Source organism: Bos grunniens, chromosome 12 (assembly GCF_055505025.1).
Source record: "Bos grunniens cultivar Pamir isolate PY7600 chromosome 12, Bosgru_T2T1.0, whole genome shotgun sequence".
In the NCBI taxonomy this organism is placed as follows: domain Eukaryota; kingdom Metazoa; phylum Chordata; class Mammalia; order Artiodactyla; family Bovidae; genus Bos; species Bos grunniens.
Window position 1 is genome coordinate 66269100 of NC_141176.1, and position 25618 is coordinate 66294717.

A 25618-nucleotide genomic window follows, 5' to 3' on the forward strand; every position below is an offset into this window, starting at 1 on the left:
AAATGGCAACACTCCAGTATTCTTGCCTGGGAAATCCCATGGGTAGAGGAGAGTAGCGAGCTACTATCCATAGGGTCACAAAGTCCGACGCCACTGAAGTGACTTAGCACACACGCAAGAGTAAAACGAAGTAAAAAAAAGTAAAATGACAATATATGCAGCAACAACAACAGATTATAGGTTTAATTTAAAACCTGTGAATTTTGAACAATGAAATCCTTGATTCTAACAAGTATCTTGTTCAGTCGCTAAGTCTTGTCCGACTCCTTGCCACTCCGTGGATTGCCGCACGCCAGGCTTCCCTGTCCTCCACTGTCTCTGAAAGTTTGCTCAGATTATGTCCATTGAATCAGTGATGCTATCTAACCATCTCATGTCATTGACAGGCAGATTCTTTACCACTGAGCCACCAGGAAAGCCCAGCAAGTATTAATACCTATCCTAGCAAAAACTGGGGAGAACAAGTATGAGAAAAACTATTTAAAACCTAAAATTACTTCTTTAGCCACATTGTTTTGGGGGAAATTTATTGGAACCTTTAATCACAATTCCTTGCGAATTCTTTGTAAAATATATATTTGTATAAAATTGTCATTGAAAACAGTAATTCATTGATCAATCCTCCAAAAAGTGCCTTGTATAACCTATGAACTTAGTAACCAGTTTCCCTTCTTTTGAAACCTCAATTTTACTTTCCATGAAGCTATTCTCTTATCAAAATTTAAACAGGTTTTACAGTTTCACTAATGGGGTATTTTTGAAGTGGTAGTGGCCCCATTAACTGCTTAAAAGCCCAGCTAATATCAAACTGAACATATTTTGCTATCAAGCAATAACGGGTTTCTTAAGAAAAATCATAATATTATGGCTAAATTTTGGGATAAAAGAAACCTTGACTTGTCTTTTTATGGGAAAGAATCTTTTCAAATTTTGTATTTCAAGGTTAGTACCAAAGAGTAGCATTTGTTATGATGAACACAAATCGACATCTTATATCAGTTTGACATATAAAGTCAATAGCACATTTCTAAAATAGAGGCCCTGTGTATTAGTAGAGGCACAGAAAACCTAACTTAGGCCTGGCTCTAGCACCGACTGGGAGAAGGCAGTGGCACCCAACTCCAGTACTCTTGCCTGGAAAATCCCATGGATGGAGGAGCCTGGTAGGCTGCAGTCCATGGGGTCGCTAAGAGTCGGACACGACTGAACGCCTTCACTTTCACTTTTCACTTTCATGCATTGGAGGAGGAAATGGCAACCCACTCCAATGTTCTTGCCTGGAGAATCCCAGGGACGGCAGAACCTGGTGGGCTGCCGCCTCTGGGGTCGCACAGAGTCAGACATTACTGAAGCGACTTAGCAGCAGCAGCAGCAGCTAGCACCTACTGACCTGAGATCTAGGATATATTACTGAATTTCTTTGAGTCTCAATTTACACAACAGAATCATCATGGTTGTTCCACCTACCTAGAGGGTTTTTGTTGTGACAATCAAATGACTACTTTATTTAATAGGGCTCTGTAAGCAAGAACACATGAAGTATGTGGTGAATAGCTTTTTTTTTCTTTGTGGAAGGATTTTGTTCAGTCTTTTCTGTTAGATATTAGATTTTATTTGTCCTTTTCTCATACTGTTCATGGGGTTCTCAAGGCAAGAATAATGAAGTGGTTTGCCATTCCCTTCTCCAGTAGATCATGTTTATCACTGGAAAAGACCCTGATGCTGGGAAAGATTGAAGGCAGGAGAAGGCGATAACAGAGGATGAGATGGTTTGATGGCATTACCAACTGGATGGACGTGAGTTTGAACAAGCTCCAGAAGTTGGTGATGGGCAAGGAAGTCTGGCATGCTGCAGTCCATGGGGTTGCAATGAGTTGGACACAACTGAGTGACTGAACTGACTGACTGACTGTCCTTTTTTGGATGCATGTAGGAAGGAATTTATCTGTGGTACAAAATCTGAATCTCCAGAGATGATGTTTGAATAATAATAAAAAAGATTATTTTATTCTTGTCCTTAGCATAATAGAAGTACCATATTAGGGAAATCTATAATTAGGTTGAATCCTGAAACATGTACTTAAAATACAAAATGAAGTTAGTCTACTTGGAATCATTTAAACTTTTGTAAAATGTAATTTCATGAAATGACTAAGGACATAATTTTCATGTAGCAATAGATGCCATATAGCCTTCTGGAGGAGATGATGTAAAGGTATAATAAAATATTATGTTCTTCCTAATGGTATTTTTCAACCTCAATATATTATGTAATTCTAAGTGATTACTACAAGTAGATGTTTACTGGTACTACAGAAATTCTATTTTTGTTTTAAAGGAAAGTACTTGTACTCAGCACTCCAACATTATGTCTTGGAACTCCTTCTTTAATTACAATTTATAGAAGTTTAATAAATTCAAATAAGATAATTCAATTTTTATATTTTTCTATAATCAACAAGAGACCATGTTAATAGGATAATTTTCTCTTGATGAAAGTAGTTAATTATTTTCTGTGGTGGTTTCTATGTGATATTATCTCACAACTCCCACAATGCTATATTTCAGCATTCTGAACTTTACCATAGCCTAATCTTTTTATAATGTAAGTTATTAAAGTGTTTTTAGCCTGTTTAATTTCTTGGTCTTAGTTGTGGGCTTAATTTTTTCTATTAGGTCATCACAGTAATTGATAGTAGCTATTGTTACTACTTTATTAATAAGAATAAACAAAAAATGGTATTAACTGAAGTTTTAATTTGTCTCAAATGAAGGACAGTATAGACTAAAGTGTCAGAATTCACATTTTTTGCAATTAGATTGTACATATTAGGTAGCTATATCTGTCTATATCTACTATCATTTTTATCTATTTGTCTACTATGTATCTGCCTACCTACCTATCACTTGAAGTAAAATAGGATATTTAATTCCAGTTGGAAAATAATATCATGTGGGGGAAACTACACGGACTTTGAAATGAGACATTTCAACTCTATCACTTACAGTTTTGTGATAACTTTCAAGTTGCCAAATTTCTCTGTCTTGGTTGCTTTAGTAAGTAACACAGTGGCTAGGTTCATCTCTCTTCCTTCCATAGCATTTTCTACCTACTGGTTGGTTGTCAAACCTTAACATGCAAATCGGTGCTATAGAGATCTTATTCCAAAGTAGATTCTGATTCAGTAGGTCTGCAGTGGAGCCCAGGATTTTGCATTTCTATTAAGTATTAATACATTGTCCACCTGCCTCGGTTTAAGTAGCGAGGTTGTAATGAACACTGGGAAGCAGAAGGTTTGTTGGCTGAAGTGCTCTTCTAACACCTAAAATGGAGAGTTATTGTGGCAGTTAGGAATAAGAGATGTATAAAATGACTTTCCTGGCTTCTGACAAGAGAGGAGCTCAAGAAACATCATCATTGCATCATCCTTGTGGTGATTTTTTTTTTTTTTTGAATAGGGTTCCTCTTGGAGCCCTGTTTTTCTTTCTTTTTTAAGATGTGGTTATAATTGGCACAAAAATTATATTAGTTTCTAATGTAAAACATAATGATTCAATATTTGTATATATTACAAAATATTCACCACAATAAGTCTAGTTTAACATCTGTCACCACAGGTAGTTACAACATTTTTTTTTTTTCCTTGTGATAAGGACTTGGAAGATTTATTCTCTTGGCAACTTTCAAATATGCAGTATGGTATTATTATAACCACAGGCACCATACTGTAGATACATTACATCACCTTGACTTATTTTATAACTTTGTTTCACCTTTGGACCTCCTTCACACATTCACTCACCACTCCCTGCCCCTTGCTGTCCCACTTCTGGAAACTACAAATCCATTTTCTGCATCTATGAGCTTGGGTGGTTTTGTTGTTTTGTTCTGATGTTTTTGTGGTCATCTTCTTAGGTATTACATCTTCGTGTAAATAAATCATTTATTTGGCAGTAAAGCAGGTCACAACTAGGAGTATTATTGGAATCATTTTGTGCACACTCCATATTTATAGAGGAGGAAACTAAGATTTCTAGATGGAAAGTTCCTATAGGATAGAAACTCAGACCTCGTGATTGTGAACTTAACTCTCCTTTCATCCCATCATAGTAAGAAAGGCCAAATAAGTTTGATATCTAAAACATCCAGGAAGGAATGATTTAATTTTTCAAAGGAAACTAGGCCTTAGAAGCTGTTCAAACAGGAAAAAATTCCAAGAAAGTTAAAAAATGTCAGTGCGAACCCAGACTTCCTTGTGTTACCTTTGCTTATTGTTTTGAATCTTTTATTTATTTTTTTTTTGGCATTTGAGTTGGAAAATGGCACATTCATGCAAAAATGACTTTGAAGCTATAGTATGTATTAATGAAAACCCTGTGGTTATCTGGTGAACCACATTGTAAAGTTTGGGATGTGTATTTTCTGCACCTCATTTTTACCTTTCTGTGACCCTTTTTAATGACCACCTATCTTGCCAGATGCAGATTTTTCCCTTATCCACTAGTTTTGCCCTAAGGAGATCTTGATCCAATATACTCATTCAAGCATTAGGAATCCATTGGTGACTCCTTGTAGGTATATTTGTATTAAAAACAAAAATAACAATAGACACACTTCAAAAATTAGAAAATGTGTTCAGGTTCATTTTTTAGGGCTTCTTTCCAATATTATTGATATTATAGAAACTACTTTGCCTCTTTGGAAGCCTACCATCTACTCAGATTTTATAGTAACATTGAAAGGCAACCTCTACCTTATCTTTGACAAAGGAGGCAAGAATATACAATGGATTAAAGACAATCTCTTTAACAAGTGGTGCTGGGAAATCTGGTCAACCACTTGTAAAAGAATGAAACTAGAACACTTTCTAACACCATACACAAAGATAAACTCAAAATGGATTAAAGATCTCAACGTAAGACCAGAAACTATAAAACTCCTAGAGGAGAACATAGGCAAAACACTCTCTGACATACATCACAGCAGGATCCTCTATGACCCACCTCCCAGAATATTGGAAATAAAAGCAAAAATAAACAAATGGGACCTAATTAACCTTAAAAGCTTCTGCACATCAAAGGAAACTATTAGCAAGGTGAAAAGACAGCCTTCAGAATGGGAGAAAATAATAGCAAATGAAGCAACCAACAAACAACTAATCTCAAAAATATACAAGCAACTCCTACAGCTCAACTCCAGAAAAATAAATGACCCAATCAAAAAATGGGCCAAAGAACTAAATAGACATTTCTCCAAAGAAGACATACAGATGGCTAACAAACACATGAAAAGATGCTCAACATCACTCATTATCAGAGAAATGCAAATCAAAACCACTATGAGGTACCATTTCACGCCAGTGAGAATGGCTGCGATCCAAAAGTCTACAAGCAATAACTGCTGGAGAGGGTGTGGAGAAAAGGGAACCCTCTTACACTGTTGGTGGGAATGCAAACTAGTACAGCCACTATGGAGAACAGTGTGGAGATTCCTTAAAAAACTGGAAATAGAACTGCCTTATGATCCAGCAATCCCACTGCTGGGCATACACACTGAGGAAACCAGAAGGGAAAGAGACACGTGTACCCCAATGTTCATCGCAGCACTGTTTGTAATAGCCAGGACATGGAAGCAACCTAGATGTCCATCAGCAGATGAATGGATAAGAAAGCAGTGGTACATATACACAATGGAGTATTACTCAGCCATTAAAAAGAATACATTTGAATCAGTTCTAATGAGGTGGATGAAACTGGAGCCTATTATACAGAGTGAAGTAAGCCAGAAGGAAAAACACCAATACAGTATACTAACGCATATATGTGGAATTTAGAAAGATGATAACAATAACCCTGTGTACGAGACAGCAAAAGAGACACTAATGTATAGAACAGTCATATGGACCCTATGGGAGAGGGAGAGGGTGGGAAGATTTGGGAGAATGGCATTGAAACATGTAAAATATCATGTATGAAACGAGATGCCAGTCCAGGTTCCGATGCACGATACTGGATGATTGGGGCTAGTGCACTGGGACGACCCAGAGGGATGGTATGGGGAGGGAAGAGGGAGGAGGGTTCAGGATGGGGAACACATGTATACCTGTGGTGGATTCATTTTGATATTTGGCAAAACTAATACAATTATGTAAAGTTTAAAAATAAAAAAAAAAAAGAAAGGCAACCTCTAAGGATTATTTTTCAGATAAGATTTCATGGAGTACTTAAATAGTGGATATATGCTTGCTTGTTATTTGTAGGTGATTAGAGAAAACAATTAGGTCTAAGGTGTTCAATAAATAATAACACTTTGTCTTTCTCTCCTCATTCTACACAGGTTTAGAAGCAATTTAGAGATAAAGCCACACAATTATAATGTAGTCTTATTACTGATACAGATGAATTTAGGAACCTTGGCTCTTTTAGCCAAGTAGGTTTGCTAACAGTTTGCCCTCGCAGTGGGAAGACTCAGCACATTTAGTTCCAGTTGCAATGATTGCTCTGAACAGTATCAGATCTCCCCATAGGAGCACCTCCTTCTCTACTTCACAGAATGGAAGAGCATGCTTTTTGTGGGCAGACCTGCTGCCAAAGGTGAGGAAAAAAAGAACTGAGTCATCCGTGACCAGTACCTGCTCTGAGACTTTCTAGTCAGAAAATCCACATTTCCTCCTCTGGGGGAGATTTAAGAGGAGAAAAGAAAGAAGGTCAAGAAGTTACTTTATTGAATAACCCTCAGTAAGACTTTGGAGAAGGCAGTGGCAACCCACTCCAGTACTCTTGCCTGGAAAATACCATGGACGGAGGAACCTGGTGGGCTGCAGTCCATGGGGTCGCTAGGAGTCAGACTCGACTGAGCGACTTCACTTTCACTTTTATGCATTGGAGAAGGAAATGGCAACCCACTCCAGTGTTCCTGCCTGGAGAATCTCAGGGACAGGGGAGCCTGGTGGGCTGCCGTCTATGGGGTTGCACAGAGTCGGACACGACTGAAGTGACTTAGCAGCAGCAGCAGCAGCAGCAGTAGAGGTAGGAGAAAAGTGATCTTCCCTAACGTTTTGCACATGGCTTTGTTCTCTTAATCCATTGGCTTAACCGCAGGTTAATATAGTTAATGTTACTCTTTTCAATGAATAATTACTTTTCAATTTTCAATAATAGTAATTTTCAAATATGAATTATTTTCAACAGGTTACATTTTCTTTTCTTTTTTTTTAATTTAATTTTATTTTATTTCTAAACTTTACATAATTGTATTAGTTTTGCCAAATATAAAAATAAATCCGCCACAGGTATACATGTGTTCCCCATCCTGAACCCTCCTCCCTCCTCCCTCCGCATACCATCCCTCTGGGTCGTCCCAGTGCACTAGCCCCAAGTATCCAGTATTGTCTGACTTCTTTATCTCAATTGTTTCTGAACTTGACTAGGGACCAGGGGATCTTTTTACCAGAATAGCTGGAATTCTTTATCTTTTCTATTGGGCCAGAAAACCTGAGAAAGACATGGAGAGTGGAATTTAGGGATAAAAATTATTAATATGTACCTGATAGGTGACTTAAAGGGTTTGCTGCTGCTGCTGCTAAGTCGCTTCAGTCGTGTCCAACTCTGTGCGACCCCATAGATGGCAGCCCACAAGGCTCCGCCATCCCTGGGATTCTCCAGGCAAGAACACTGGAGCGGGTTGCCATTTACTTCTCCAATGCATGAAAGTGAAAAGTGAAGTCGCTCAGTCATGTCTGATTCAATCTTTGAGACCCCCATGGACTGCAGCCTACCAGGCTCCTTCGTCCATGGGATTTTCCAGGCAAGAGTACTGGAGTAGGGTGCCATTGCCTTCTCTGCTTAAAGGGTTTCAGTTCAGTTCAGTCGCTCAGTCGTGTCCAACTCTTTTCGACCTCATGAATCACAGCATGCCAGGCCTCCCTGTCCATCACCAACTCCCCGAGTTCACTCAGATTCACGTCCATTGAGTCAGTGATGCCATCCAGCCATCTCATCCTCTGTCGTCCCTTTCTCTTCCTGCCCCCAATCCCTCCCAGCATCAGAGTCTTTTCCAATGAGTCAACTCTTCGCGTGAGGTGGCCAAAGAGTTTAGATATTAGCAAATAATAATTAAATAATTAAAGGGTTTAGATATTAGCAAATAAGTATCACTTGGGTTTTTGGCTTGTGTTATGCCTTTTCAAAAATTTGTTTGGTTTCTTAAATAGGGGAGCCTGGTCAGGTAACTTCATGCCTTGGCTTAATTAGCATGGGCTACTGCCTGTAGCCAATGGCACCCCACTCCAGTACTCTTGCCTGGAAAATCCCATGGATGGAGGAGTCTGATGGGCTGTAGTCCATGGGGTCACTAAGAGTCGGACACGACTGAGCAATTTCACTTTCACTTTTCACTTTCATGCATTGGAGAAGGAAATGGCACCCCACTCCAGTGTTCTTGCCTGGAGAATCCCAGGGACAGGGGAGACTGATGGGCTGCCCTCTATGGGGTCTCAGAGTCAGACATGACTGAAGCGACTTAGCGGCAGCAGCAGCAGAAGCTGCCTGTAGAGCTTAATGCTCTATTTTGTGGTTTTTGCTTAAATATATGTGACTGTTTCTATTCTGACGAGTAAGCAGGATATGTCTTTTAAAAAGCACTAGCCATTTAGGAGGCTAGAGAATGTGGGCTGTGTAAACTGAATACACAGGCTCAATTCAAGCCTGGTATTGCAGTCAAGTGGCAAACAGGCATGAACATACTAAAAATGTGTTTTAGTCCTCAAAACTAATAGTGCGTCAGTAAATTAAAAAAATCTGAAGGCAACCAGGAACTACATGTGTCACTGAGCAAAATAGAGCGGCGCTAACTGTAAACTCTTTGAGGATGGGCAATGCTAAGGGAGAAGTTTCAAGTCCTTTTACTAAAATTAGGACAACATGAAGGAACTGGTAATTAAAAACTCTTTTGATTGTTTCTAGATACATGAGACTTGTTGAGGGATTCAAGGAGGAATCAGAGTTCAGAAAACTCACATCAGTTTTATTATCAGGACAATAATAGTGAGAGAATAGAATGAAAGGGGAGAAGATAGGCTGATTCAGCTGGAGGGAGAGAGAGAGTTTGTTAAAGAGAACTGCTGGCAGCGTAGAGAACCAACTGGAAAGTGATGAAGGAGAATTAAGATGGTGAGAAAAGCAAAGGAGGTGAAACTAACCTTTAAAGTTCATCCAGGGGGTACTAGGAAATGACGATCCGTTAGGTTTTCTTAAATCACAAACACTAAGCATAATAAAGTCTAAGACAAAATTTCAGAGAGCCAACTGGAATAATTAATCTAAAAGGATTAGCTCTTAAGAGGTGGCCTTTTAAAGCTAAACCTCAAAAGAGAGTAGAAAGTGGTTGCCCACGGCCTGGGGCCTAGGGGTACAAATTTCAGATATGCAAGATGAATAAGTTCTGGGGGTCTATGGCAGTGTAACCATGGTTGGTAATATGGTATTGTGCAGTTGACATTGTTGGGAGAGTAGGTTTTAAGTGTTCTCACCCCAAAAAACATATTAAGTATGTGAGGTGATTAATACTGTGGTGATTATTTCACAATTTATACATATATCAGAACATTAATTATACATCTTCAATCTATACTTTTTAATTTGTCAACTGTACCTTATTGGTGCTTATACTTTCATCTGTGAAGTGGCATCTGTCCTTATACTTTCGACTGTTGACCAAAAAGCTTTGTGCTGTCATTCTCTCTCACCCTGGACTTTGTAACCACAGATTTTTTTTTTTCCCTTAAGAAATTTTCAATTTTACTTTGGAGTTGGAGTTTTTAAATATTTACTCAGCAGAGAACATAAGAACACAAATATAAAATGAAAAATCTTTACAATGTAGGAAAAAAGCTGAAGCTTAAAAGATCGTAGTAGGACTCCTGAGATTATGTCGGCTGTGTTAAATAAGTATAAAAATCTGGGCATGTTGAAGAGAGGAAGAAAATAGTGGTGTGAAATGATCAGAGAGGTGTTAGATGATTGAGGTGCAAGGTGACACAGTCATTGTAAGTGATGCTAGGAATCTCCTGTGTCTTTAGGGAACAAACCCAAAAGATCCTAGAATTAGGATTCTAAGGGAAGCAGCAAGAGGGATAGGCTCATTAGAGGGGATCTAGGCAAGATAATGGTAGTTTGAATCCAATCTTGGGTTAGCTGTTCAAAGGATACTTTTGTTATTCTCAGTACTTCTTGACTTAATCTCATTATAGGAGATGAAAATGAGAGGGTTGTATTAGAAAATAAAATATCTGGGCCAGAAAACAAAGGGAAATAGAATGGAAAGAAGACTCTTGAACACAGCAAGCAGTGCTGCCCTACCTGAGTTAGAGAAGGAAAGGGGCCAACCTCAAAGCAAAGAAAATCATTTAAAACTTAGCTGAGTCATCTTGAAAAAAGTAAAAAACAGCACAGAGAAAGAAAATTTTAGAGGCATAGTCCAGATTGTAGGAAAATATATAGTAAAAGGGAAAGCTACTTAACTCCTGGAACAATGAAGCACTTTTGAAATAGGGGCATTGGAGGATCATGGCAGAGGGCTTTGTCCTCACTTAGCACCCAGGGTCACAAGCTTGAGAAAGACCATCTACATCTCCTGCTTGGGGGTCTGAAGAGGCATTTCTGTGGTTGGTACATGTGTGGTAACATTTTCAAAAGCAGATTTCTGGATACATGCACACCATTGTTCACTGCAGCACTGTTTACAATAGCCAAGACTTGGAAGCAATTTAAATGTCCATCAACAGGCAAACGGGTAAAGAAGATGTGGTACGTGTTTACAATGGAGTATTACTCAGCCATGAAAAATAATTGAATAATGCTATTTGCAGCAACATGCTTGGAACTGGAGATTAAAATAGTAAGTGAAGTAAATCACAGAGAGGAAGACAAAAGTCATATGGAATCATTATATGTGGAATCTAAAAGAAATGAAATAATTGATCTTATTTACAAAACAAAAACAGACTCACAGAAATAGAGAACACATTTCTGGTTACAGTGAGGGATAGTCTGGGAGTTTGACAGTTACACACTGCTGTATTTAAAATAGATAACCAAAAAGAGCCAACTGTATAGAAAAATATACAAAAAACAAGCAAACAAAAAAACAAACAGGTTTCTTCTTTAGTAGTGTCCTGGGAAAAGTTACTGATTACAGCCACTATGGTCTAGGATGGAGCTTACATTCAACTAAGCCTAAAGTGCTAGAAATATGGAGTTCAAATACAAAAGAAGGTTAAGTTTTGATTATGCAGGAAGGAAAAGGAAAGTGCTGTAAATGAGAATTGGTGACTGGGTTTGCCGTCAATGTGTATCTCTAAATTTTGTAGGAAAATAAGAATGCCATTCTCTGAGAGACAATAGTATCAGTATCAGTTCAGTTGCTCAGTCATGTCCAACTCTTTGTGATCCCATGGACTCTAGCACATCAGGCCTCCCTGTTCATCACCAACTCCCAGAGCTTGCTCAAATTCATGTCAGTGATGCCGTCCAACCATTCATCCTCTGTTGTCCGCTTCTCCTCCTGCCTTCAATCTTTTCCAGCATCAGGGTCTTTTCCAATAAGTCAGTTCTTTGCATTAGGTGGCCAAAGTATTGGAGCTTCATCTTCAGCATCAGTCCTTGCAATGAATATTCAGGACTGATTTCCTTTAGGGTTGACTGGTTGGATCTCCTTGCAGTCCAAGGGACTCTCAAGAGTCTTCTCCAAAACCACAGTTCAAAAGCATCAATTCTTTGGTGCTCAGTTTTCTTTATGGTCCAACTCTCACAACCATACTTGACTACTGGACTAGACGGACCTTTGTTGCAAAGTAATATCTCTGCTTTTTAATATGCTGTCTAGGTTGGTCATGACTTTTCTTCCAAGGAGCGAAAGTATTTTAATTTCAAGGCTGCAGTCACCATCCGCAGTGATTTTGGAGCCCAAGAAAACAAGTCTGTCACTGTTTCCATTGTTTCCCCATCTATTTCCATGAAGTGATGGGACCAGATGCCATGATCTTCATTTTTTGAATGTTGAGTTTTAAGCCAGCTTTTTCACTCTCCTCTTTCACTTTCATCAAGAAGCTCTTCAGTTCCTCTTGGCTTTCTGCCATAAATGAGGTGTTATCTGCATATCTGAGGTTACTGGTATTTCTCCCTGCAATCTTGATTCTAGCTTGTGCTAAACCCAGCCCAGCATTTCACATGATGTACTCTGCATATAAGTTAAATAAACAGGGTGACAATATATAACCTTGATGTACTCCTTTCCCAATTTGAAACCAGCCAACTTTAACCTCCTGATGTGAAATTGCTCTCAATTGTGTTTCAGTTCTCAGTATGTGTGTGTGTGTGTGTGTGTGTACATACATATCTCCTCTGTTCATCTGGAATAGATGGATGGCATCCTGTTTAAGCTGAGAATATTCTCCTCCTCCCTCAGACACTACCCTAGGGGTGTTGCCCTAATCTTTGGCCAAAGTCCTGGGTTCTAGGAATTCATTTTTCTTGGAAGAGCTGCTCTAATGGTCAGGGATAGCCTTGACTTCTGAATTTTGTGAGTGTGGAGTCACTGCCTTGACAGTGTTGTGGGGGTCTATTAACTCTTTAGACTCTCTAAAAGTGAGCAATAAGTGGTTTTGGTGGTAAACTAATTTAAATTTGGAGATGCTTTTTGTGGAAGACAACTTGGTTTGATGGACTTGAAGGAAATCTGATTTAACTGAGTCATCAAGAGCTTCTCTGGTTGAGACTGAGAAGGGGAAATTGGAGCATGTTAACTTGTATTTGGTTTTCCAGTGTATTTTAGGGCTTCCTTGGTGGCTCAGCGGTAGAGAGTCTGCCTGCCAATGTGACACAAGAGATGTGAGTTTGATCCCTAAGTCAAGAAGATCCCCTGGAGAAGGAAATGGCAACCCACTCCAGTATTCTTACCTGGGAAATTCCATGGACAGAGGAACCTTGTGGGCTACAGTCCATGGGGTTGCAAAGAGTGTGACATTACTGAGTACACAGCACACATAATGTACTTTCGTTTGAGATTTCAACACGAATCCTTGAGAGCAAGAGAATTTGACCTTGAACTTTAAATATTTGGACAATTTCTTTTTCCTGAGAACTTGATAGTGGAGGTTATGTTCAAATTTGGCATTGTATTTAATTAAGTGTGTGTGTGTATGTGTGAGAGAGACAGAGACAGAGAGAGAAAGAGAAATTAAATGCCCTTTCAGAACCTTCAGCAGTCACAACACAGTAAAATATATGTGTGTGTGTGTGTGTGTGTGTGTGTGTGTGCGTGTGTGTGTGTTTGTATGTGTGTGTATATATATATTATATATATGTATATATATATATATATATAATATAGAGAGAGTTATTGACTTGGGGACAGTGTCCCCATGCATTTGGGAGAGTGACAGTGCTGATGCTTCACAATTGAGTAAATGAAGATTTGTGAGCACTTTCAGGGTGAAGGGACTTCCTTTCCCTTGACATCTCTTACCCACATAGAGGGAGATCTGTTAGAATAACAACTTGAATCTCTGTCTATTCTCTGCCTTTCTTTTTGCCTTCAGAGGAAGGAAATGACTTATCTGGTCGGTGGAGTTGGAGACAGAATTGAGCCTACTTAGCTCAGGTCCTTCCTCTTTCCTTTCTTTGGGTTTGACAGCCTGCAGAGAGCACACGTTCTGTTCTGGGCCTTTGTGGACTAAGATTTACCGAGGCAGCTTCCCACAGAGAGGCCTCTGAGGGTGCAGCTGTGCCCATGACTGGTTGGATACACCCACAGGGAATTAGGCAGATGGAGTTAGTGAGTCCTGTCATCTGAACACCTAAGCCATATACGTCCTTTCTTTTATCAATAATAAACAGGCGTTTGTTCTCCATCTGCCTGACCCCTATGTCTATATCTGATTAGTGTCAAATTTGGGTAAGGAATGAAGACATCATTTATTGGGTTCCTTCAGACCTCACTTTTGGAATCGTGACATCTCCTAATGGTATATTTTGTTAATATTTTAAAGTAAATGTCTTATTATTATTCAATTGTAATCTATTTCTAAAATCTCTAAGGTCAACTAGGCATAAGATACTTTAGGAAGTATAAAAAAAAGATCTGGTTTTGAAAAAGACACAGCAACATAGAATCAAATGGCTAGTTATCTTTGAAGCTGTCTATCCCAATGCATTTTTTCACTTTTTCTTAGTGGTTAAAGAAACTAAGACAGAGAGAGGATAAGATACTAGCTTTAGGTCGTACAGCTGATTTGTGGCAGAATCATTTCCTTTTTCCTTCTATAACCTTGACATGAACAGAGTTTATACCTGTAGTTGAATTAGATCAAAAATAAATGTTTACCAAAGTCCTATAAATCTAGAAACTGCTTTTAAAACAAATCGCCTAATTTAGCTCACTCTTCCAATCAGGTACACTCTGTTGTTTATGATACCTTCTTTACCCTTTTGAGAGTAATAATTTTTTCTCTACTTTCTTTATTTCACTTGATAAATACTGATCTCTTTCTGTGTTTCTGCTGGAGCTTGAAATTAATATAGTTTTATTTACCAATATTACCAATTATATGAACATCATGATGGCTGTAGGGCTTAAATAATGTTGAAGAGTAGGATAGGGGTAGATTGCATTGTTAAGAAGAGTGTTGCATTGAACAGATGCATATGCTTAGGTTGCTGAGACAAAGAATGGTTTGGTCACAACACCAGGCTCGCCACTTTACAATCCTTGGGCACCAACATTTGCTTCAATGCCTGCAAGAACCTTGCTACTGGCTCTCCCTCATTCCCCATGTCTTTTTGTAACAGAATGTGTAGTTTGTTTGTATCCCTTTGTGTGCATATGATACTACTCCCTCAAGTTAGAATTTTAGAGTTGATTAAGACTTTGGGTTAGATTGAAAGATGAATATATTGAGATACAGGAAAAGTGGCTTGCTCAGAGTTGATTTCCACTAATGGGAGAAACAAGACTTGAACCCTCAACTCTTAATTTTGGCGAAAACAAAGAATTTTTTTCTTTTGCATATAAGCCTAATATAAATCCATTTAGAAACTTGCAGCAATAGAAATGTAAAAATGAAAATATAAATTGTATATAATTATGAATTTCAGAGGTATTGACCTTTGGTATTTATCTCTCCAGTAATCTCCCTCTGCTTATTTACTCCTGTCACCCTAAAGATTTGTCCTAGTTAATGTAAATATCTGTGCATGACTTTTTAAACTGTCAATTTGATAATACATTTCAGAGATATGTCTTATTATATTTAAATATCCACCTGTTGCTTGACATGCTTGTCCAGACAAGATTTTTTCTTTATGTTATCTGTTTTTTTTTCTGGCAATTAAAACGCCACTGAGTATTTGCTTTAATACCTTTATTATATAATTGCATTATGCTTATTTTATGTATTTTATTTATCTGGAATGTATTATAGTGAAGGCTGTAGAGTGGAGTTTCGGCTTTGTATTTTCCAAGATAGTAACTTAATACTTTCCTAGTGGTACCTACTGAATTGCCTGTGTTTTTTCCCTCCACACTGATGCATTGATGCAGGTATTCAGAGTTTTATACTTGCAGATACACTTTAGAATTATTGTATCAATTTCATATTTTCTACCCCCTTGGGATTTTATTAAATTTATAGGTTTCATTTAGGGAAGAAACTGACATCTTTACAATGAAGTCTTCCTATTCAAGAAGAAGATGATATCTCTGCCTTTATGTGAGTTTTCTTTATCTTCCCTCAGTAGTTTTATAGTTTTCTTCATTATAGTGTCTGCACATTTTTATTGCTTATTTCATTTTTTGGTTATTGTTACTGTTAGATTTATACAATTTACTTATAGTTACATTTAACAGTGTTAGAGATTCTGTATTTTTTAGGCATTTGGGATTTTCAAACAGTACAATAACATACCTTAAAATAATTGTTTTTCAATTTTGTCAATATTTATACTTTGATTTTATTTTTATTTTTAATTGCATTGGTTAGCACTTACAGTGTGAATGATCATATTGTTTACAAGTATTTGCTTTCTTTACAATTTTGATAGAAATAGTTTTATTATAGCTTTATTATTTAATGTGATGACTGTGCCAAATATGTCAACTAAGTATATGACTTATAAACCTTGTAATATGGAAGTTCTATTTTCATTTAAAACATAGATAATTACGTGTGTATATACTTATATGTATGTATACACTATATATACACTATGTATGCATGCGTGTATATAGGTATGTCTATGTGTTTTTGTATATATACATACATGCACATACATATATGTGTATCTATCCTTTTAAAACAAATTCTGATTGCCATGAAATAATTCTTCATGTTCTGTGATTATAATAAATACCTCATGGCATTTTATTATCATGAGTATAACATGCTGCTGCTGCTAAGTCGCTTCAGTCGTGTCTGACTCTGTGTGACCCCATAGACGGCAGCCCATCAGGCTCCCCCGTCCCTGGGATTCTCCAGGCAAGAACACTGGAGTGGGTTGCCATTTCCTTCTCCAATGCATGAACGTGAAATGTGAAAGTGAAGTCGCTCAGTCATGTCCAACTCTTTGCGACCCCATGGGCTGCAGCCCACCAGGCTCCTCCGTCCATGGGATTTTCCAGGCAAGAGTACTGGAGTGGGATGCCATCACCTTCTCCGAGTATAACATAGATAAGTAGAAATGTGTGGGTTGTGGTAGGATGATCTCTAATAGTATACCAAGTGTCTCTCCCACTGTCATGTTTTGTTGCTAAAATTCTGACTGAAAAGATTTCTTTTTAAATTAATGAGTATGTCTTATAGTAAAGACTTATTCATTAATTTAAATTAATGGAGTGAATTATTCAGAAAACCACATCTTGAATATGTTGTGGGAAAGTTGAGGTCTGTATGGGCAGGGTAATGGGACTGTTATAATGTAGAAAATTCTCTTACCTCTTTCTTGGAACCTGAAGGTGAAAGGAGAATATCAAAGGATTAAGAAAAATTTAAGATTGGATTTGGGAGTAAGAAATTTGTGCTTTTCATAAAGTATATTTAGATTTCTATGTAGGTTCATGCTTAAATAACTCTTCCTCTAAAAGAATGAGGGATAAATTCATGCTTGAGACTTGAAATTTATGTATTAAGTGTGAATGGCTGATATTCAATGTTTTATGAAAGAAGAAATTCTCAAGGAATGGTGAAACTTTTTTTTTTCATTGTGCCTGGTGACTGTGGACTAGTATAATCTTACAGAATGGAAAGATGCAGAAATCATAAGAGTTTATGATTCTGGAAAGGGAAAGAATTGGTGGTAGAGTTCAAGACAAGCTATAACAGCCTGAAAATAGGCCAGAACAGAAGGAAAAAGCAGAAAAGGGACTGGAAATACTGATATAGATGGAGAGTATTAGAACACCATGACCCCAGACCTCACTGCTGAGATGAAGATGAAATGGAGGTGGTGAGAAAAAGTACCTGCCAGCCAAGAGAATTCATAAGACCTTTGCTGCTCTGGTGAAGGAAACTATTTTGATTCCAAAAGTCCAATTTAGTTCTGGTCCCTAAATTGGATTTTGTTTTCCAGAGACCATGAAGGAATAAGCATACCTTGGATTGGGGCAAGGACTGGAGTCATTGTTCAAGAATTCCTCTGTGAGGAGAGCTCGCTCTCCCTCCTTCTGTGATGCCCTTCTACCAGTGATGACTGACAGCTGAGAAATGGGCTTACCTCCTGCCTTAGTAGACTCTAGTCTTCCAATAAATCAATAGGCAGAGAAAGAAAGGAATATTTCATGACAAGAGGAGAAGGTAGAAAAATACCAGGGTCCAGAAGCAATTTCATTTGCCTTTAGATAGAGTAAAAAGCAAAGTTCAGATGGATTAGATCAAGTATGAGGAGGAGGTGCTCAGCTAGGGACCAGGCTTTCAACTTCCGGAGCTTTGTTTCTCTAACTTCAGGACTAGCCTGATAGAGAAACAAAATGTGATGTGTCTTATCTAATGATGTGTTCCTCTAATTTTTGCATTTTTCCTTATTCATATATTTCCAAGCTCCTTTATTCTTTTTATTTGATTTACAATGGACATTTCTAAATTTGTTAGGTATTGCCTAAATGTAGAAGTGAGTTTTAAAATTTAAAATGAGTGAGTTTAAAAATCTTTTTGTAAACAGAGACTATATTATTTTTGAAAGTAAGTGATGCCTTAAAAATGAAAAACATAATATCTATATCTAAATGTTCCTATTTCCTTAGTTTTCATTTTTCTGAAAAACAATAGATCAACTTTTAGATTATTAGTCCACAGACAAGCTGAGACTCAGCAAAGAAGATGAATGAATGACTTAAATTGAAGGTCTTTTATTCTTTGAGAAATAAAAAAAAGATAAGATGATAATCCCAGAAAGTAAAAAAAAAAAAAAAAAAAAAACCTGAAGAAATACTAAGTTTGAGTCCATCTTATATCAGAGATGAGTACAAAATGGCATTTTCTTAAGGCTTTCCATTAGCAAGTATATTAAAAAAAAACTACTATAAACTTTTTTTTTTAATATAAATTTCTTTATTTTAATTGGAGGTTAATTACTTTACAATATTGTATTGGTTTTGCCATACATCAACATGAATCCACATACTATAAACTTTATATTGCTGCTACTGCTAAGTTGCTTCAGTCGTGTCCGACTATGTGCGAACCCATAGACGGCAGCCCACCAGGCTCCACCGTCCCTGGGACTCTCCAGGCAAGAACACTGGAGTGGGTTGCCATTTCCTTCTCCAATGCATGAAAGTGAAAAGTGAAAGTGAAGTCGCTCAGTCGTGTCTGACTCTTCGTGACCCCATGGACTGCAGCCTACCAGGCTCCTCTGTCCATGAGATTTTCCAGGCAAGAGTACTGGAGTGGGGTGCCATTGCCTTCTCCCATTTGGTGGTATGTTAAGCTTAATAAATTTAGCTCATTTTTTCCTTAACACCCCTGTCTTAATACCTTCACACTACAGGTATATGGAGTATTATAAAGTGTATGAGAATAAGTAAAGTAAGAAAAAAAGGTCATTAAGGAAAGGAGGAAGGTAAATATAGTGGAGAAACCATAGGCTGGAGGATAAAAAAACAACAACAACAACAGACACCTGGTTTGGGACCCAGTAGAAGAAAAATAATACATGAAGAGACCACGAAAGGTAGCCAGAGATAGGTGAGGGGAACTAGAGGAGAGTGATGGCACAGAAGCCCAGGAAAGAAGAGTCCCAAGGATGATGATGTGGTCAACTGCTGCAGAAAGTTCTATAAAGATACATACAATGAGCATCTGTGGAGCCTGGTGATATGGAGGTGGTTGGTGATACCAGAGGGAAAAAGGATAGAAGTGAAAACCAGATGACAGTCAGAGTGGAAGTGGGAAGGGAAGAGGAATTAGATGGGACATCAGGTTACAGGAAGAGTTTGATTTTCACCATGTTCTATTATGAGGATATAGCAGCATTAGAAGGGGAGCCATTGATTGAAGATAAAAGCCCAGAGAAGCTATTGCTGTAACGTGGATCCTGCAGATGTGGGAGGAGACTAAGTAGATGGCTGAATCTAGGACATAAGAGCAACCATAATAAATAGACTGAATGTTTAGAATGCCAGTTCTCATGTTGTATGAATTTTTTTTTTTCTCCTTGCAGTGTACTATAACTTGAGAATGGGATTGGAGGAGAACAATGATTGGATGGATTCAGTGATAGGGATTTTTATAGACAGATGTGACAGAAAAGCAGTAGGAGTAAGAAAGTTTTGCATAATAGGCTGGCTAGAAAAAAAGATAAAAAACAGATTGGATGAACAGACCTGGAGACTGGTAATCAGGAAAACAGTGATCTCAACATTAACTAACATGTTTGTTATCAGTTTAAGGAACCCTGTGGTCAAAGAGTGGAATTTGAATTTTAACACCATGGATTGTTTAAGGCATCACTGTCCAACCTGGGAACCACTGGTCATGAGTTGGTATTGACCACTTGAAATGTAACTAGTATGGACCGAGATGTGCTGTTGAGTAAATTATATACTAGATCTTGAAGATTTTGTATGACAAAAAAAATGTGAAAAGTTTCATTTATAATACCTTACATTGATTACATACTACAATTATGATATTTTGGCTATATTGTACTGTTTTAGCTTTTCAGGGCTGCTGTACCACAAACGGAGTGCTCAGAAATTCATTGCCTCACACTTCTGGAGTCTAGAAATCTGAGGTCAGGTTGTTGACAAGGTTGGTTCCTTCTACAGGCTCACAGGAGGAATCTGTCCCATGTGTCTCTCCTGGCTTCTGATGGAGAAGCAAAGTGGTTTGCTGGCAGTCCTTGGCATCCCTGGGCTTTGTGGAAGCATCATCTAGTGTCTGCCTTCATCTTCATATAGCATTCTTCCTGTGCCCTTATCTGTGTCCAAACTTCCATAACTTATAAGGGCATCAATCATATTGATTAGGGCCTACTCTGTTTCCATGTAACCTCATCTTAATTTAACTAATTTATGTCTTCAAAAGCCCTGTTTCCAAATAAGGTCACATTCTAAGCTACTGAGAGTTAGGAATTAAACATGAATTTTGGGAGAACACAATTCAACCCAATCATCTGTTTCTTTTCACCCTTTTATTGTGACTACTAGAAACTAAAATCATTCATGTGACCCTTATTGTACTTCTCTTTTACACTTCTTTATAATATTTGTTGTTATTGTTCACTGGCTAAGCTGTGTCCAATTCTTGGCAACCCCATGGACTGCAGCATGCCAGGGTTCCTTGTCCTTCCCTATTTCCCAAAGTTTGTTCAAATTCATATCCATTGAGTTGGTGATGCTATCTAACAATCTTATCCTCTGCCACCCCCTTTCTCCTCCTGCCCTCAATCTTTCCCAGCATCAGAACATTTTCCAGTGACTTAGCTTTTTACATCAGGTGGCCAAAGTATTGGAGTTTCAGCTTCAGCATCAATTCTTCCAATGAAAATTCAGGATTGATTTCCTTTAGGATTGACTGGTTTGATCTTGTGGTCCAAGGGATACTCATAAGTCTTCTCCAGCACCACAATTCAAAAGCATCAACTCTTCGGTGCTCAGCCTTCTGTATGGTCCAACTCTCACATCTGTGCATGACTACTGGAAAAATTATAGACTTGACTAAATGGACCTTTGTCAGCAAAGTGATGTCTCTTGTTTTTAATACGTGGTCTAAGTTTGTCATAACTTTTCTTCCATGAAGCAAATGTCTTTTAATTTCATGGCTGCTCTCACCATCCACAGTGATTTTGGAGTCCAAGAAAACAAAGTCTGTCACTGCCTCCACTATTTCCCCATCTATTTGCCATGAAGTTATGGGACCAGATGCCATGATCTTAGTGTTTGAATGTTGAGTTTTAAGTCAGCTTTTTCACTCTCCTCTTTCACCTTCATTAAGAGCTCTTTAGTTCCTTTTTGCTTTCTGCCATAGAGTGGTATCACTAGCATATCTAAGGTTGATTTTCTCCCCACAATCTTGATTCCAGTTTGTGATTCATCTAACCTGGCATTTCACATAATGTACTCTGCATATAAGTTAAATAAGCAGGGTGACAATATACAGCCTTGATGTACTCCTTTCCCAATTTTGAACCAACCAGTCCATTATTCCCTGTCCAGTTCCAACTGCTGCTTCTTCATCTACATACAGGTTTCTCAGGAGACAGGTAATGTGGTCTGTGCTGTGTTTGTGCTAAGTTGCTCCATCATGTCCGATTCTTTGTGACCACATGGACTGTAGCCCGCCAGGCCTCTCTGTCCATGGGGATTCTCCAGGCAAGAATACTGGAATGCGTTACCATGCCTTCCTCAATGTGGTCTAATACTGACTAATGTTAATTGTGCATTTGGTATATATGGGCACTGTTCTAAGATCTACATATATTATGTCATTTTACCCTTAAAACAAATCTATTTGGCATGTGGTATTGTTTCCCACTCATTATAGAGGGGTGAAGGAGACTGCCCAAGGCCATGTAGACAGTGAATAGCAGGACCAGCATGTGACTGCGGGTGTCCTGGCTCCAGAATCTGCACTCTGACCAGCTCTAAAATTGTACATCTTTATAGATAAATTAATATATTTTGTCAGTCTTATGAATTTTAAACACATAATTTCATCATACTTCTTGGTCCAGTGTAATCTTTCCTAAACTTCTGTCTTTATTTCCACTTTTCTTTGGACCCTGTTTCAATTTTTTTGATAGCTATTTACTTCTAGCATCCTTTATTAATCAATATCTTTTTTGTTATTCAATATGTGTTATGTGCTTAATGTACTTAAATACTTTTGCAGTAGAGCTATATATTTTTGCTATTTTAATTTGTCTTTTATTTTAGAACCTCTAGCTATTATTAGGATACAAACTTCTGTATTTGTGGAATTCTCTTGAGAAAAATAACACATCATATGCATTAAATAAATGTTTATATTTGTAGTTATATTAGACACTCTTTGAAAGATCATAGCACAAGACAAAAGAATGAGATGAAAATTCAAACTATCCTGTTGATTAAGGGAATAATAACATAAAACTTTTTACTCAAAGTGAGAAAGACATTTAAAAATGTATTTAATGGGCAATGGTAGATTTAAATAATTTAAGTTTAATTAAACATAAAGTTTCATTCTCATAAAGCTGTGTATTTATTTATATATTGAAATATGACTGAATGGAAGGATTTGCATTCTTTGTCTGGCTTTAATCACTTGTTCCATGACCTTGCTTTTAGATAGACAAACAAAATCAAGACAAATTGAGTAGGAGACTAAAGGAAGTTCTTTCAACAACTACTTTGGGATTCAAGTTCTTTCTTCTGATATTAGTACAGTATCCTATTTTCCTACCTTCTCTAGAGCTTCATCTTCAACCTCAGTAATCTTTATCTTGATTTTGAAACTTGTATTCTATCTTGCCTTTACTGACCCAAATTTTGCCCTTTGGATGTGACCTCTGTCTGTCACTTGGGCATGGTAGTTTGGTCTTGACTTTCATCACGTTTTTTCCTGATGAGTATTTTATACTCTAACTCCATGAGGTTGACCTTAACTATAGCTAAAATTCCAATTAATCCCACCAATATTACTCATTAGGAAGACTCAGGTACTGCCCTTCCTGACAATTGGTTTGGATCTTTTAATTTCTTTGTTAATAGCTGTGCTGTGTGTGTGTGTGTGGGCTAAGTTGTTTCAGTCGTGCCTGACTCTTTGCAGCCCTATGGACTATAACCTGCCAGACTCTTCTGTCCTTGGGATTCTCCAGGCAAGAATACTGGAGTCGGTTGCCATGCCCTCTTCCAGGGGATCTTCCCGACCCATGCCTCTTATGTCTCCTGTAATGGCAGGCAGGTTCTTTACCACTGAGCCACCTGGGAAGCCCCATTGTTAATAGCTATTTCCTGAGAATTTATGTGACAAAAATGATTTTTAGAAATTTGTGTGTAATAGCTTGACACTTTTATAATAAAGGGTTTCTATATCCTATGATTGAGTTTGTTTACCTATTGCTGAAATTTTTACATGAAAAATGTAGTAAATCACCCAAATTTAGTTTCCTGTATCTGTGGAACATTAGTGTTGACATGTGTGCCAGTATTTTTTAAATTTATTTTTAATTGGAGGATAATGCTTTACAATGTTGTGTTCCTTTCTGCTGTACAACAATATGAATCGGTCATAAAGTGTACGTATATCCCCTCCCTCTTGAGCCTCCCTCGGCACCCCCATCCCACCCCTCTAGGTCATCCTGGAGCACAGATTGGACCCCCTGTGCTTTGCAGCAGCTTCCCACCAGCTCTCTGTGTTACACTTGATAGTGTATGTATGTCAGTGCTACTTTCTCAGTTCGTCCTTCCTTCACCTTCCCCTGCTGTGTCCACAAGTTTGTACTCTATGTCTGCGCCTCTATTCCTGCCCTGCAGACAGGTTCATCAGTACCATTTCCCTCAATTCCGTATGTGTACTTTTTTATTTTATTTTATTTTTAAACTTTACAATATTGTATTGGTTTTGCCAAATATCAAAATGAATCCGCCACAGGTATACCTGTGTTCCCCATCCTGAACCCTCCTCCCTCCTCCCTCCCCATACCATCCCTCTGGGTCGTCCCAGTGCACCAGCCCCAAGCATCCAGTATCGTGCATCGAACCTGGACTGGCGACTCGTTTCATACATGATAGTATACATGTTTCAATGCCATTCTCCCAAATCTTCCCACCCTCTCCCTCTGCCACAGTCTTTGCTTTTCTTTTTCTGACTTACTTCACTGTGTATAACAGGCTCTAGGGGTTGAGTCAGTTGAAGTGAGCCAGCACTTTTAGAGCAAACATGCTAGAATTTGCCACCATTCACCCAGAGATCTTGTTATAATATTTACTTCGGAGGCACATCCCAGAGAGTATGACTCAGTACATTTGTGTGGGACCCACAGATCTGCACTTCTGACAAGAGCCCTGGTGATGCTGATGGTTTGCTTCTGAGGACCACACTTGGACATAGACCACATCTCTAGGTTATCGTTTGACCCAGATCACTTGGTAACATATCAGCAGTAGGTAATATGTCAACTTCATTCATCTAAGGACAAATAAAAATGAAATTAGAATATTGGTAATTGTGTAGATTTTCAAATGTTTTAATATGCATATGTATAATGAAGGAAGAGTGGCTAAACTCAGCAGTAGATCTGGTAAAAGCTATATCCCAGAAATCCTAAATTAGGGGAAATGATGGCTCAGGTTATTTAAGGCAAGGTATGTTAAAAAAACATTTTTCCCTAAAATATGTAACTAGTTTCTTCAGCAAATATGTACTTCAACATGAATTTAAACCTAGTTTAAAGCTTCCTGGTATGGAAAATAAATCCTTATGGTTGGATGAAGACAATTTTTTTTTTTTTTTACCTTTAGGGAAATGTGCTTTTACGTTTGTTATATTTAACATTACATTGAGGTAAACTCTGTATTTCCACTATCACTGTAATTTCTAGTGTCAGAGAATCAAGTAATGTAACAATGTTTAGGTATGGTTATCTACCTTTAGATTATAGTTATCAAAAAACTTTATTGTAAACAATGAAAATATAAATTATATTTTTTAATGATATAAGCAGACTCAAAATTCTTGATCTAACACTTCATAAATGACTTCTTGTTTATTTTCTGAATCAATAGAGTAGTTCTTGAGTACATTCTGTTAGTCCAGCAGTTGGTTAGTTAATCAGAGGCATGAAGGAGACAGGAGGCCTCAATTCTACCTTTAGTCCATGCTTAGGGGCTAGCATATGAAGCCTCCCAAATTTATTCTACAAGGCAGTATGCTTTAGGTATTTGAAAAAGGATAGATGTGTGACTTGAAAGCAGGCTAAAAAGAGGTGTAAAATTCATGAAATTATGTGTACATGTATGTAAATGAGAGTGGGTAGGTGGATATAGAAGTAAAGAGGAATCCGGTAGCATTTGCAATTCAAACTACAGATCATATCATACATTTGGAAAATACTGTTTCTTTTAATCTTTCATAACTTACTGATA

General features: G+C 37.8%; 1 protein-coding gene across 11 annotated transcripts in view; it reads left to right on the forward strand.

The window, feature by feature from the left end:
- The window catches only part of GPC5 (glypican 5), a 1583243-nt gene that overhangs the window by 235165 nt on the left and 1322460 nt on the right, over positions 1–25618 (forward strand). The gene's annotated exons all lie outside the window — the stretch shown is intronic.